The sequence below is a fragment of the Lolium perenne genome, chromosome 6 (genome assembly GCF_019359855.2).
Source record: "Lolium perenne isolate Kyuss_39 chromosome 6, Kyuss_2.0, whole genome shotgun sequence".
Taxonomy (NCBI): domain Eukaryota; kingdom Viridiplantae; phylum Streptophyta; class Magnoliopsida; order Poales; family Poaceae; genus Lolium; species Lolium perenne.
In genome coordinates this window covers 25,933,884-25,946,605 of record NC_067249.2, presented here as the reverse complement: position 1 = coordinate 25,946,605, position 12,722 = coordinate 25,933,884, and the positions used below count along the sequence as shown (strand labels likewise).

Here is a 12,722-nt window from a genome sequence, read left to right as displayed (position 1 = left end):
CAACTGTAATTTGTTTACCCAATATGCTATTTCTTATGGGAGAGACACCTCTAGTGAACTGTGGACCCCGGTCCATTCTTTTACATCGAATACAATCTACTGCAATACTTGTTCTACTGTTCTCTGCAAACAATCATCATCCACACTATACATCTAATCCTTTGTTACAGCAAGCCGGTGAGATTGACAACCTCACTGTTTTGTTGGGGCAAAGTACTTTGGTTGTGTTGTGCAGGTTCCACGTTGGCGCCGGAATCCCTGGTGTTGCGCCGCACTACATCTCGCCGCCATCAACCTTCAACGTGCTTCTTGGCTCCTACTGGTTCGATAAACCTTGGTTTCTTACTGAGGGAAAACTTGCTGCTGTACACATCATACCTTCCTCTTGGGGTTTCCAACATCACAAGGAAGCTACTACGCCCACGTCAACTGTGCGCAAGCAACCCCCTATACTTGTGGGTCATCAAGACTATTTTCTGGCGCCGTTGCCGGGGAGTGAAGCGCTATTGGTAAGTGCAATTGGTAAGGGAAACTTTTTCTGTACGTGCTGATTTTATTTCTGTCTGCTGCTATAATTCATTATGGAGAGATCTTCTCTTGAATTTCTATTTGGAAAATCTACTACTACTGCAAAGGTAGTGGATGAGGCGCCAGGTGAGAAAGAGTTTTGATGACCCACAAGTATAGGGGGTGTATCGTAGTATTTTCGATAAATAAGAGTGTCGAACCCAACGAGGAGCAGAAGGTGTTGACAAGCAGTTTCGATAAAAGATTCACTGTAAATGCTCACAGACAAGTATTCAGGGGGTTTTGATATAGCAGGTAAATAAAGTACGAGTAAGTAAAATGCGAGAGAAATAATTGCAGCGAGTGGCCCAATCCTTTTTAGTACAAAGGACAAGCCGGTTTGTTTACTTATAATGACCAAACGTTCTTGAGGACACACGGGAATTTAGTCTAGTGCTTTCGCTTCATATAGCTGATTAATCTTCATTGTTTTGATAAGTGTTGTGTGGGTGAACCTATGCTAATGCACCGCCCTTCCTAGGACTAATACATACTTGTGATTATACCCCTTGCAAGCATCCGCAACTACAAGAAAGTAATTAAGATAAATCTAACCACAGCCTTAAACTCTGAGATCCTGCTATCCCTCCTGCATCGATATACCAACGGGGGTTTAGGTTTCTGTCACTCCGGCAACCCCGCAGTTAGCAAACGAATACAAGATGTATTCCCCTAGGCCCATAAAGGTGAAGTGTCATGTAGTCGACGTTCACATGACACCACTAGAAGAATAACACCACAACTTAAATATCATAACATTGAATATTACCCAACATAATTCACTACTAACATTTAGACTTCACCCATGTCCTCAAGAACTAAACGAACTACTCACGAGACATCATATGGAACATGATCAGAGGTGATATGATGATGAATAACAATCTGAACATAAACCTTGGTTCAATGGTTTCACTCAATAGCATCAATAACAAGTAGAAATCAATACAGGGAGAGTTTCCCCTATCAAACAATCAAGCTCCAACCCTAATTGTTACAGCGGTGACGAGGTGCAGCGGTGGAGATGGCGGTGATGATGATGAAGATGATGGTGATGATGATCCCAATGATGTCCAGCTCGATGGCGGTGATGATGGCGTCGATTTCCCCCTCCGGGAGGGAATTTCCCTGGCAGATTTCAGCCTGCCGGAGAGCTCTTTTCTCTCTGGTGTTTTTCGCCCCGCAGAGGCGGCTGTGACTCTTCGCGACTATCCCCCCGGAGCTTAGGTTTTCGGGACGAAGAAGTACGCGGAGGAGAGGAGGCCAGAGGGGGTCGTGGGCCCCCTCCCCACAAGGCCTAGGGGGGCCATGGCGGCCCTCCTCGGCTCCTCTTTTTGGCTATCTCCGTCTTCTGGAAAAATAGGATTTTCTGTATAATTTCCGTCAATTGTTGATCTTCCGAAATATTAAATTCTGACGGTACTTTTTCCAGCAGAATCTTGACTCCGGTGCGCGATTCTCCAATAATCATGAAACATGCAAAATAGATGAAATAACATAAGTATCATCTCTAAATATGAAATATATCAATGAATAACAGCAAATTATGATATAAAATAGTGATGCAAAATGGACGTATCAACTCCCCTAAGCTTAGACTTCGCTTGTCCCCAAGCAAAACTGAACTCGGTAAACAGGACCACATGTTTATGGAGTCAAGAGTCGATAAACCAAATACGGACAAGAAGCATCATATTAATTCACACAAGACATTATAGTGAACAACTCCCTCATATAATTCAACTTGAAACAAGTAGAAGGTAATCACAAATAAAGGTGCATAAGAAATCGTAATTGGTGATGGCAAACTTCGTTCTTGGTCAGAGAACAATTAACAGATTGTACTTATCCATCGAGCAGTGCTCTTATGTTAAAGCTTATATGGCACAACTTGCATAGTCAATAATAATAATCTCCTCATAATCTTTGATAACTTTCAAAGCTATATTCATTCAGATAAAACTTGTACTAAACAAGGAAGAATAAAAGGCATGATTAAGTAGATCACAATATGAATAGTTTGATCACAACAACTCAATTGCTTGCTTAAGATGGAGGGAAATAGGTTCACTGACTCAACATAAAGTAAAAGACAGGCCCTTCGCAGAGGGAAGCAGGGATCAAATCATGTGCTAGAGATTTTTCAATTTTGAAATCATATAAAGAGTATAAAAGTAAAGTTTTGAGAGGTGTTTGTTGTTGTCAACGAATGGTAGCTGGTACTCTAACCCCCTTGCCAGACAGACTCTCGAAGAGCGGCTCCCATGAAATTTTTATTTTTGGGTGACACTCCTTCCAACCTTTTCTTTCACAAGCCATGGCTAACCGAATCATCGGGTGCCTTCCAACAATCACATACCATGAAGGAGTGTCTATTTATTTTAGTTTTATTTAGAGATGAGACTCCTCCCAACCTTTGCTTTCTCAAACCATGGCTAACCGAATCCTCGGGTGCCTTCCAACAATCTCATACCATGGAGGAGTGCTTATTTGTAAAATTATGAAAGTTAATTAATTGGGGCTGGGAACCCCGTTGCCAGCTCTTTTTGCAAAATTATTGGATAAGTGGATGAAGCCACTAGTCCATTGGTGAAAGTTGCCCAACAAGATTGAAAGATAAAACACCACATACTTCCTCATGAGCTATAAAATATTGACACAAATAAGGGATGATAAATTTTGAATTGTTTAAAGGTAGCACATGAAGTATTTACTTGGAATGGCAGGAAATACCACATAGTAGGTAGTTATGGTGGACACTGATGGCATAGGTTTGGGTTAAGGTTTGGATGCACGAGAAGCATTCCCTCTCAGTACATGTCTTTGGCTAGCAAGGTTGATTAGCAAGCATAAGAGTCGAGGGAAACAAACAAATACACATGTGATAGAAACAATCATGCATCTTCCTTGTAAGCTCAAACAATTTTAACTTCAGAATAATAAGCTAAGAGCTAACAAGAAAGAAAGACAATGAAACAACATACCTACATGTATTTCTCTTCTACTTAAACTCAAAGTGTTGTTGCTATTGACCAATGCTAAGTTTGCCAAGACCAAATAGATTTACTCAATGCTCCCGAAGTGATACCAATACTAACAACAAGATCAATCATATAGTAGAAATTGCAAACTGAAATAAGATGTGCAATATGTAAATGATAAGACTTCTCATTAATATTCCATAACGATAACTCACACCAAGGGATACATGGATAATAAACTAAAGGAGAGATACTTCCACACTGCAACCCATCTTATATGATAACTTCCCTACTCATGATATGACACTACTTGACAGTAAAAAGTAAAAGATAGTGATGATGTGATACCGCGGCTCTCCCCCAAGCTTGGAACAAACCAAGGGGATGCCAATACCGATGATGAATTACTCCTTCGGCTGTGGTGGTGATGAATTCTTGATAAGCTCCTTAACAAGCTCCTTTAGCTCATCAATCTCGTACATGAGGTTGCGGATCATCTCCGAATTGTGCTCAACGTGGTTAAGAAGTATATCCGATGGCGAGTCCCAACTCTTAGAGTTGTTTCCCCAATCTCCAGCTTCAGGCTTCATCCTTCCTGCAGTGTTAGAACGATCTATATCCCAATTGCTAGGCAACACTGCCTTGGGAATCCTTTCAATTTGACTATTATGAATTAAAGTATGGAAGGGGTTGTAGGTGCCTGGAGGAGATGTCCTTGGAGCTAGGAAGTGACGTGGAACTTTTCCTCCGGTGCGAATTCTTGCACTTTCCTTGGGACTGAAAGGATTTTCCACCACCTTATTGCTTGCGACAGTGGCACGCGGGTATGTACGTGAGTCTTCCTCCACTTCTTCTTCCTCTTCTTCCTTGACGCTCTCATCCACCTCTTTCCACTCGGGATCTTGAATATCTTTATCCGAAAGCCCATTGCCCTTGTTGTTGGAGACCATGGTGCTTCTAGATCGAAAACAGACCCTGGCAGAAAACAGCTCGAAACAAAACACATCGAGAAAACGATATACGAACCTCCAGGGGTCCGGGGGATTATATAGAAGAAATTTTTACGATAGAAGGAAAGTACCAGGTCGAACCGGAGTCGGAGAGGAGCAACGAGGGGCTCTCCTCATAGGGCGGCACGGCCAGGCTGGGGCCCGCGCCGGCCTATGGGGGCACGCCCTCGTGCGTCTCCTCCACTCCGTTTTGATCTCGTAATTTTTCATATTTTCCAAAAACAGCAAAAACATTGTTCGGAAAGTTAAACGCGGACTTTTTATTACCAGTACTGTTACCTATTCAAAGTCGAATTCTGCAGAACTGTCAATTTGACCTTTGATGAAAGCTTTCGGAGTTACCACTCAAATAACATCAACATCTTCATTATAAGAATCCCCAGAGATATAATGCTTGAGTCTTTGTCCATTCACCACTTGTGTGGCATCGCCTTGTAGAGAACTAATTTTAATTGCCCCTGAACGATACACCTCCACAATGACATATGGTCCTTCCCATTTTGAAAGTAATTTCCCTGCAAAAAATCTGAGACGAGACCGATACAATAGGACTTTATCCCCAACATTAAATTCTCTTTTAATGATTGTTCTATCATGCCATTTCTTAATTTTCTCTTTAAAGAGTTTAGCATTTTCATAAGCTTCACTTCTCCATTCATCTAGAGAACTCAATTGTAGCAATCTCTTCTTACCGGCAAGTTTAGGATCTTTATTTAGTTCTCTTACAATCCAATAAGCTTTGTGCTCTAGTTCTAAACGTAAATGACAAGCTTTTCCATAAACCATTTTATAAGATGACATTCCCATGGGATTTTTATAAGCAGTTCTATAAGCCCATAGTGTTTCCTTCAATTTACTAGACCAATTCTTTCTAGATTTATTAACAGTCTTTTGCAAGATAGATTTAATCTCTCTATTTGATAATTCTACTTGCCCACTAGTTTGAGGATGATAAGCGGAAGTAATTCTATGATTAATACCATATTTAGCAAGAGTTTTTCTAAAACCACCATGAATAAAATGAGAACCTCCATCAGTCATGAGATATCTAGGAACTCCAAATCTAGGAAAAATAATATCTAAAAGCATTCTTAAAGAGGTCTCACCATCAGCACTTTTTGTGGGTATGGCTTCCACCCATTTAGTAACATAATCAACAACAACAAGTATATGAGTGTTACCTTGTGAAGAAGGGAAAGGACCCATGAAGTCAAATCCCCAACAATCGAATGGTTCAATAACAAGAGTATAATTCATAGGCATTTCATTGCGTCTGGAGATATTACCAACCCTTTGACATTCGTCACAAGATAAAATAAATGTCCTTGCATCTTTGAAGAGAGTTGGCCAATAAAAACCTGATTGTAGAACCTTTTGCGCGGTTCTATCTTCGGCGTGATGTCCTCCATAAGCACTACCATGGCACTTACTCAATATCTCTTGTTGTTCATATTCGGGAACACATCTTCGTAGAATACCATCCACTCCTTCTTTATATAAGTGTGGGTCATCCCAAAAATAATGCCTCAAGTCATAAAAGAATTTCCTCCTTTGCTGAGCTGAAAAGGTTGGAGGCAAGTACTTGGAAAAAATAAAGTTAGCATAATCAACATACCAAGGACTATCTCGCGAGCTCACCTTTATTACAGCCAATTGTTCATTTGGAAAACTATCATTAACAGGAACAGGATCATAAGCAATATTTTCCAATCTAGACAAATTATCAGCAACAGGATTATCAGCACCTTTCCTATCTATAATATGCAAATCAAATTCTTGCAACAAAAGCACCCATCTAATAAGCCTTGGCTTAGCATCTTTCTTTTGCATAAGGTATCTAATTGCAGCATGATCAGTATGAATTGTAACTTTTGAATCAACAATATAGGATCTAAACTTGTCACAAGCAAAGACTACAGCTAACAATTCTTTTCAGTTGTAGCATAATTTCTTTGAGCAGCATCAAGAGTTTTACTAGTATAATGAATAACATTCAATTTTTTATCTACTCGCTGTCCAAGAACAACGCCTATAGCAAAATCACTAGCATCACACATAATTTCAAAAGGTAAATTCCAATCAGGAGGTTCAACTATAGGAGCAGTTGTTAATGCTTTCTTTAGAGTTTCAAAAGCTTCCTTACAATCATCATCAAAAATAAAAGGTACATCTTTTTGAAGAAGATTAGTAAGACGCTTTGAAATCTTAGAGAAATCTTTAATAAATCTCCTATAAAACCCAGCATGACCAAGAACACTACGAATACCTTTAACATCCCTAGGATAGGGCATCTTCTCAATTGCTTCAACTTTAGCTCTATCAACTTCAATACCTCTCTCGGAAATTTTATGTCCCAATACAATTCCTTCATTAACCATAAAGTGACATTTCTCCCAATTAAGAACAATGTTAGTTTCTTCACATCTCTGCAAAACTTTATCAAGGTTTCGCAAGCAATTATCAAAAGAATTCCCATAGACAGAAAAATCATCCATGAATACCTCTACAATATTCTCGCAAAAGCCATGAAAAATAGCATACATGCATCTTTGAAAAGTAGCAGGAGCATTACATAAACCAAAAGGCATACGTGTAACGGCCTAGGATAATACCCCTCTATTAGTTTGTTGGTTGTTTTTGTTTGTGCATCATAAGCATCTTATCATGTCACCTTTGTTTTATAAAAGTTGCATCAAATCTTGTCCTTGTGTTCTTGTTTGGCTCTCTCCCTCTCATATTTCTCTATTTTATAATTAATCGATTCAGTAATTACTTTCGAAATAAAATTGTTTTGTCTTGGTTCCAAATAAAGTACCTATGTTGAAACTAGTTTTGGAACTTCCATCTCCCTCTATTTCAAATTCACATGGTGAATTCATTTTTGGTTTCTACTAAATCTGAGAAGAAAAAAAAGGAAAACAAGTTTTAAAAAGAAAAGAGGAATCCTATCCAAACCTAACCTCTATACTAACCATCCTAGTCGGAGGCAGCCCAACCAGACCACATTTTCTTCCTCTAATCAAGCCTAGCCGGCCAGTTTTTCCTTTCCTTGATCGACAAGGGCAGTGCATGTTTTGCCTCTACCCTGTACAGGAGCATGAGCACGGCGTGAGCAATCTCCACCTGCTCCCTTTCACTTTCCTCTCTCCCTAATCCCCGAGCAAAACCCTAGCTTCACCTATCCACATCGTTGTTGCCTCCTCTTTCCTCTGCGCCGCCGTCCCTTTCTTTCCCTCTTCCACACAGTAGAGAGCAGACTGAAAAAGCTTCAGTTTCATCAGAGAAAAACCGTCGCGAAATCCTCAAGCTCGCCGTCGCCTGGATCCGCCGTTCGCTGCGCCGAGCGCGGGATGGAGCTGCCATGGTGTTGTCGTTCTCTACGCTGAAGGCCAGGAGCAGAAGCTGCTCCGGGACGACGCCACGAACCTCGCCGTCGTCGTCTTTTCTTCGACACCGACATTCATCGGCTCGTGGCTCGCCTCTGCTTCCTCTTCGTCGAGCCCTACGACCCCAACCGCCTCCTCCCGGTGAGCCCCCGCATCTGTTCCTCCTCTCCTGTATCTGAAACCCGGGGCGCCGCTCTGGGGTCTGGTTCATCGATCTGAAACGCGCAGCGACGCCTGCTTCTGGTTCCCGTCTCTGGAATCGCTCTTTTTTCCGCGAGTTGTCAGTTTCGTCAGTAAGAGGGCACCCTTCGTATGTGCGTCAAAATAAAACAGTCGCAGTCTTCTGGCACCTCAATTACCTGCGCATCTCAACAGCACCACCACTTCTTCTTCGTGCGATTCGCGACAGCGCCCAGCCGCGCCATGCCTTTGCTTTGTTTCCTGGCATGCGTTTGATTACTAGCTGTTTTGCTAGTTGCTCTCCCCACACACATACAATCAGATGCACTATATCTCTACACCCTTTTCAGCTAGCACGTACACGAGTTTACTCCATCGATCCAGCATTTTGTCTGCTTGCTTTGCTACTTCTATTTGGCTAATCAAAATAACAAGCACACTCTTTTTAATACTGCGTAACAGCATTTGATCAGCTCCGGTGACTAGCTACGCTATCTACTTTACAGCAGTTCCAGTACCGAATTCCAGCGGAGACATACGTCCTTGTTGTCTCTGTTCCAAATTCAGAAAAGAGACTCATGTTTGCAGTTTCAGCAAATTGACAACCCAACTTATTTTGCAAACCTGTTTACTGTCATACTGTTTGTTCTACAGTTTAAAATAAAATGTTTTGTATATGAAATTTTGTCAGATAAACGCAATTAATCTAAATATGTCATCTATATGTCCATTACATGTTTGCATCATGTCATGCCGTGCTAGTTTCATTATCACCTAATCGATAACATATGGAATATGTGGGATATTGTATAAATAATGTCCCGGTTCCATTTAACTTTGGGTAGCGCACCCTTTCTTCGTCTTGTCATGTTAACCAACATTTAATTTGGCGGTAGAGAAACAACTCCAAGTTCAATTTGTTTGTCCGGGGTTCCGACTCCGATTAAATTGGATAAGTTGCATAGCATCATAATTGCCATATCATGCATACCATCTTGATCATGCTGGATCTTCTTTATCCGTAGTAGTAAGACTTGCATCCGTTGTGTGTGTTCCAGCATTTGCTTCTTCCCGGATAGGATCACGAAGTGGTGTTGTGAGATACGACAAGTTCTTCTGCAGCTTTTCACAGGCGAGCCCTCTCTCTTCACCTATTTTACTCTCTCCCTCGCACTGCTATCCTTATGTTACGATTCTTTATTGATTCATGTGTCCTATTCCACTTGTTTACCATAATAATCCTATATGTATCATTCCTTACCCATAGCCGTTGCTTGATGTTTGAGCTTTGCGAGTCGTAGGCGTGTTTAGGCTTTGCTTTTTTATCTCGATCTGTTATCGGGATATGTTGGGTTGTTGGGAGGTTATCACATGCTGTATCAGTTGTTGGAGATATTCATGCTTTACTTGTTAACAACTAAAATTGTAAGCAGAGGCATCTGTGAGCCCCTTTGCGGAAGCATCGCAACTTTGACTCACTAATGTCCCCTAGGACCCGAGTTCTTGTTATATGTTCCGAGAATGAGCGCTCTAACCACACGTGGGTATGTTTCTAGGTCTCCCCTCGACCACTGCCGGAATCTACAGCTTTGTCCAGTGGCCACAACTAGTTTGCAATGTTTTACCATTTGTTGTTGCGTGCATGCCAGCTTGTTACTTATTTACTTTGGAAAGCCCTAGGGTGCCTTGTATCCCTTGTTTCTGGTATGCACGTATAGGATGCGGAGCCGCTGCGAAGTGGTTTATCGCCCCAGTGTGTGTTTAAACCACCTAGTACGCTGTCGCAAACAGCTAGATCCGCTTCGGAGATACGGCCGGACTTCGATACGAGTTCAACTTGGTTAGCTGGCTTTCTGGACATTGTTGTCGTGAAGCAGAGTGCGAGTCGTGATATCCACCTGTCGCAAGTGGGTTGAGCGTGCGTGTGGACACATTTGGGCACCCCTGCAGGGTTACATCTTATCGATAAGCCGCGTCCACGGTTATGGACGACTTGGAATTTTATGACTCGATCATAAACAACTTACACCTTTTTACTTGTTGTTAATAATCTGATAATAACTTGCGTAGTAATATAGCATTACTACAACCGATACCTAATAAAACTTGTCCACCGTTGAGTGCCTTTTACATTGCCTCTTCGCAATTGTTGAAGGGGATATGTGTATTTGGCTGGGTTATGTTTGAGTAGTATTTATCTGTTACCTTATGCGCTCTCTTACCTTCTCTGACTAGACGGATGTTGTAGCGTGTCTCTATTGGTTATAGTTTTGCTGCCGTCAAACCTACCATATAGCCCCAGGCGATATATATATATACTCGCCCGGCGAGCATAGCCATTTCTAGTCTCGCTAAGTACGTGCCGGAGTTCGTTCCTTGGTACTTACTCTCGCCTTTTCCCTTTCTCTTTTTCTTCCTCCCTTTTGTCGGCAACCGATGGCCCGATTTTGACAGGTACAAGATGACGACGTTAGCAAGGTTACCCTTCCGGCTTGGCCTGGGCAGGGTTATGGACGTCATCGTTATCTTCAGGACTCTTAGTCCAAATTTGTATCTTGTCCGTACTCGGATGTATTTGATCTTCTATATGATTTGGATCTTTGTATGTATCTATTTGTGTCTTGACTCGTTGGAGTCGTTGTTGTAATATAAGTCCTCTTGTGGGCTCTGTCGTGACTTGTTGTAATGATTACTACTCGTGATTGATTCCACCCTCATCGCGTGCATGCTTCGGCGTGTACGAGGCGCTTGGTGGTGCGTCTCCTAAAACCGATATCGTGCGGATTTTGGTGGATTCGCTGGGATCCTCATGGTACCGGTTTTGGGGCGTCACAATACGTCTATAAGCATAAGTTCCATAGGGACAAGTGAAAGTGGTTTTCTCTTGATCTTTAGTTTTAACAGCAATTTGTGAAAACCCAGAATAACCATCAAGAAAGCAAAACTGAGAATTTTTAGACAACCTTTCTAACATTTGATCAATAAAAGGCAAATGGTAATGATCTTTCTTAGTAACCTTATTAACTTTTCGATAATCAATGCATATTCTATGCCCTACAACTACTCTTTGAGGGATGAGCTCATCATTATCATTAGGTACACCAGTCATTCCTCCTTTCTTAGGAACACAATGTACAAGACTAACCCATCTACTATCAGCAATAGGATAAATAATACCAGCTTCAAAAAGTTTTAATACCTCATTTCTTACCACATCCTTCATCTTAGGAATTAGACGACGCTGATGTTCAACAACAGGCTTTGCATCATCTTCCATATTAATGGCATGTTGACAAATAGAGGGAGAAATCCCCTTCAAGTCATCAAGAGTGTAGCCAATAGCTCCTCGGTGTTTCTTCAATATTTCCAATAGCCTTTCTTCCTCGAACTCTGAAAGCTTAGAACTAATAATAACAGGATATATTTTCTTATCATCAATATGAGCATATTTCAGATTATCAGGCAATGGTTTTAAATCAAAAACAGGATCTTCCTTTGGTGGTGGCGTTGTACCTAGATCTTCAACCGGCAAGTCATGTTTAAGAATAGGTTGACGAAGGAAAATTTCATCAAGCTCATTTCTTTCTTCCCTAAAAACTTCACTCTCACTATTCTCCAAATGTTGCTGCAAAGGATTACTAGGAGCAAGAGCAATAGATGCACACTCTTCAACTCTAAAATCATTATTAGGCAATTCAGCTTTATAAGGAGTTTTGGCAAATTTGGAGAAATTAAACTCATAAGATTCACCTGTTATCACCGGAATTTGACCGAGTCAGAGGTGGGCCGTGATCAAGATGGACTTGAAGATTATGTATTGAAGAATATACGTGAATCGGCCTTGAATAGCAAGTTTGGGCTAGTTGGCCCTTGTATCTGTAACATAGTAGGATATGTGTCGGTTTTAGTTAGAGTTGGGCCCGTGCCCGGTTGGGACTTTTCCCACGTTAGAAAGTCTACGGACTATAAATATGTATCTAGGGTTTATGAAATAAACAACAACCAACGTTCAACCAACACAAATCAATCTCGGCGCATCGCCAACTCCTTCGTCTCGAGGGTTTCTACCGGTAAGCGACATGCTGCCTAGATCGCATCTTGCGATCTAGGCAGCACAAGCTCCACGTTGTTCATGCGTTGCTCGTACTGAAGCCTTTTTGATGGCGAGCAACGTAGTTATCATAGATGTGTTAGGGTTAGCATAGTTCTTCGTATCATATGCTTGCGTAGTGCAACCCCTAGCATATCTCGCCGCCCTTACACCTATCTTAGGTGTAGGGGCGGCACCCCGCTTGATCATAGTATAGTAGATTCGATCCGTTACGGTTGCTCCTTGATTCTTCAAGGATTAGTTTAATATCTGCAATAGTTAGGCCTTATAAGGGGCTGGAGGATCCAGCGGCACGTAGGGTGTCGTTCGCAAGTCCTAGACAGGACGTTCCGGGAATCAACCTCGTGTTGGTTTTTAGGCCTTGTCTAGGATCGGCTTACGATCACCGTGCGTGGCCGCGAGGCCCAATCCTGAGTAGGATGTTCCGATTATGCGGTGAAAACCCCAAATCGTCGTAGATCTTATCAGCTGTATCTTGATAAGCAGG

At 41.7% G+C, this 12,722-nt stretch overlaps 1 long non-coding RNA gene across 1 annotated transcript; it reads left to right on the top strand.

Moving 5' to 3' along the window:
- Window positions 1-7,634: 7,634 nt before the first annotated feature.
- On the top strand, window positions 7,635-10,952 carry LOC139831874 (uncharacterized). The gene is made up of 3 exons (XR_011746175.1): window positions 7,635-8,085; window positions 9,183-9,256; window positions 10,579-10,952. It is a non-coding gene; the product is annotated as an uncharacterized lncRNA (long non-coding RNA).
- The last annotated feature ends 1,770 nt before the right edge of the window (window positions 10,953-12,722 follow it).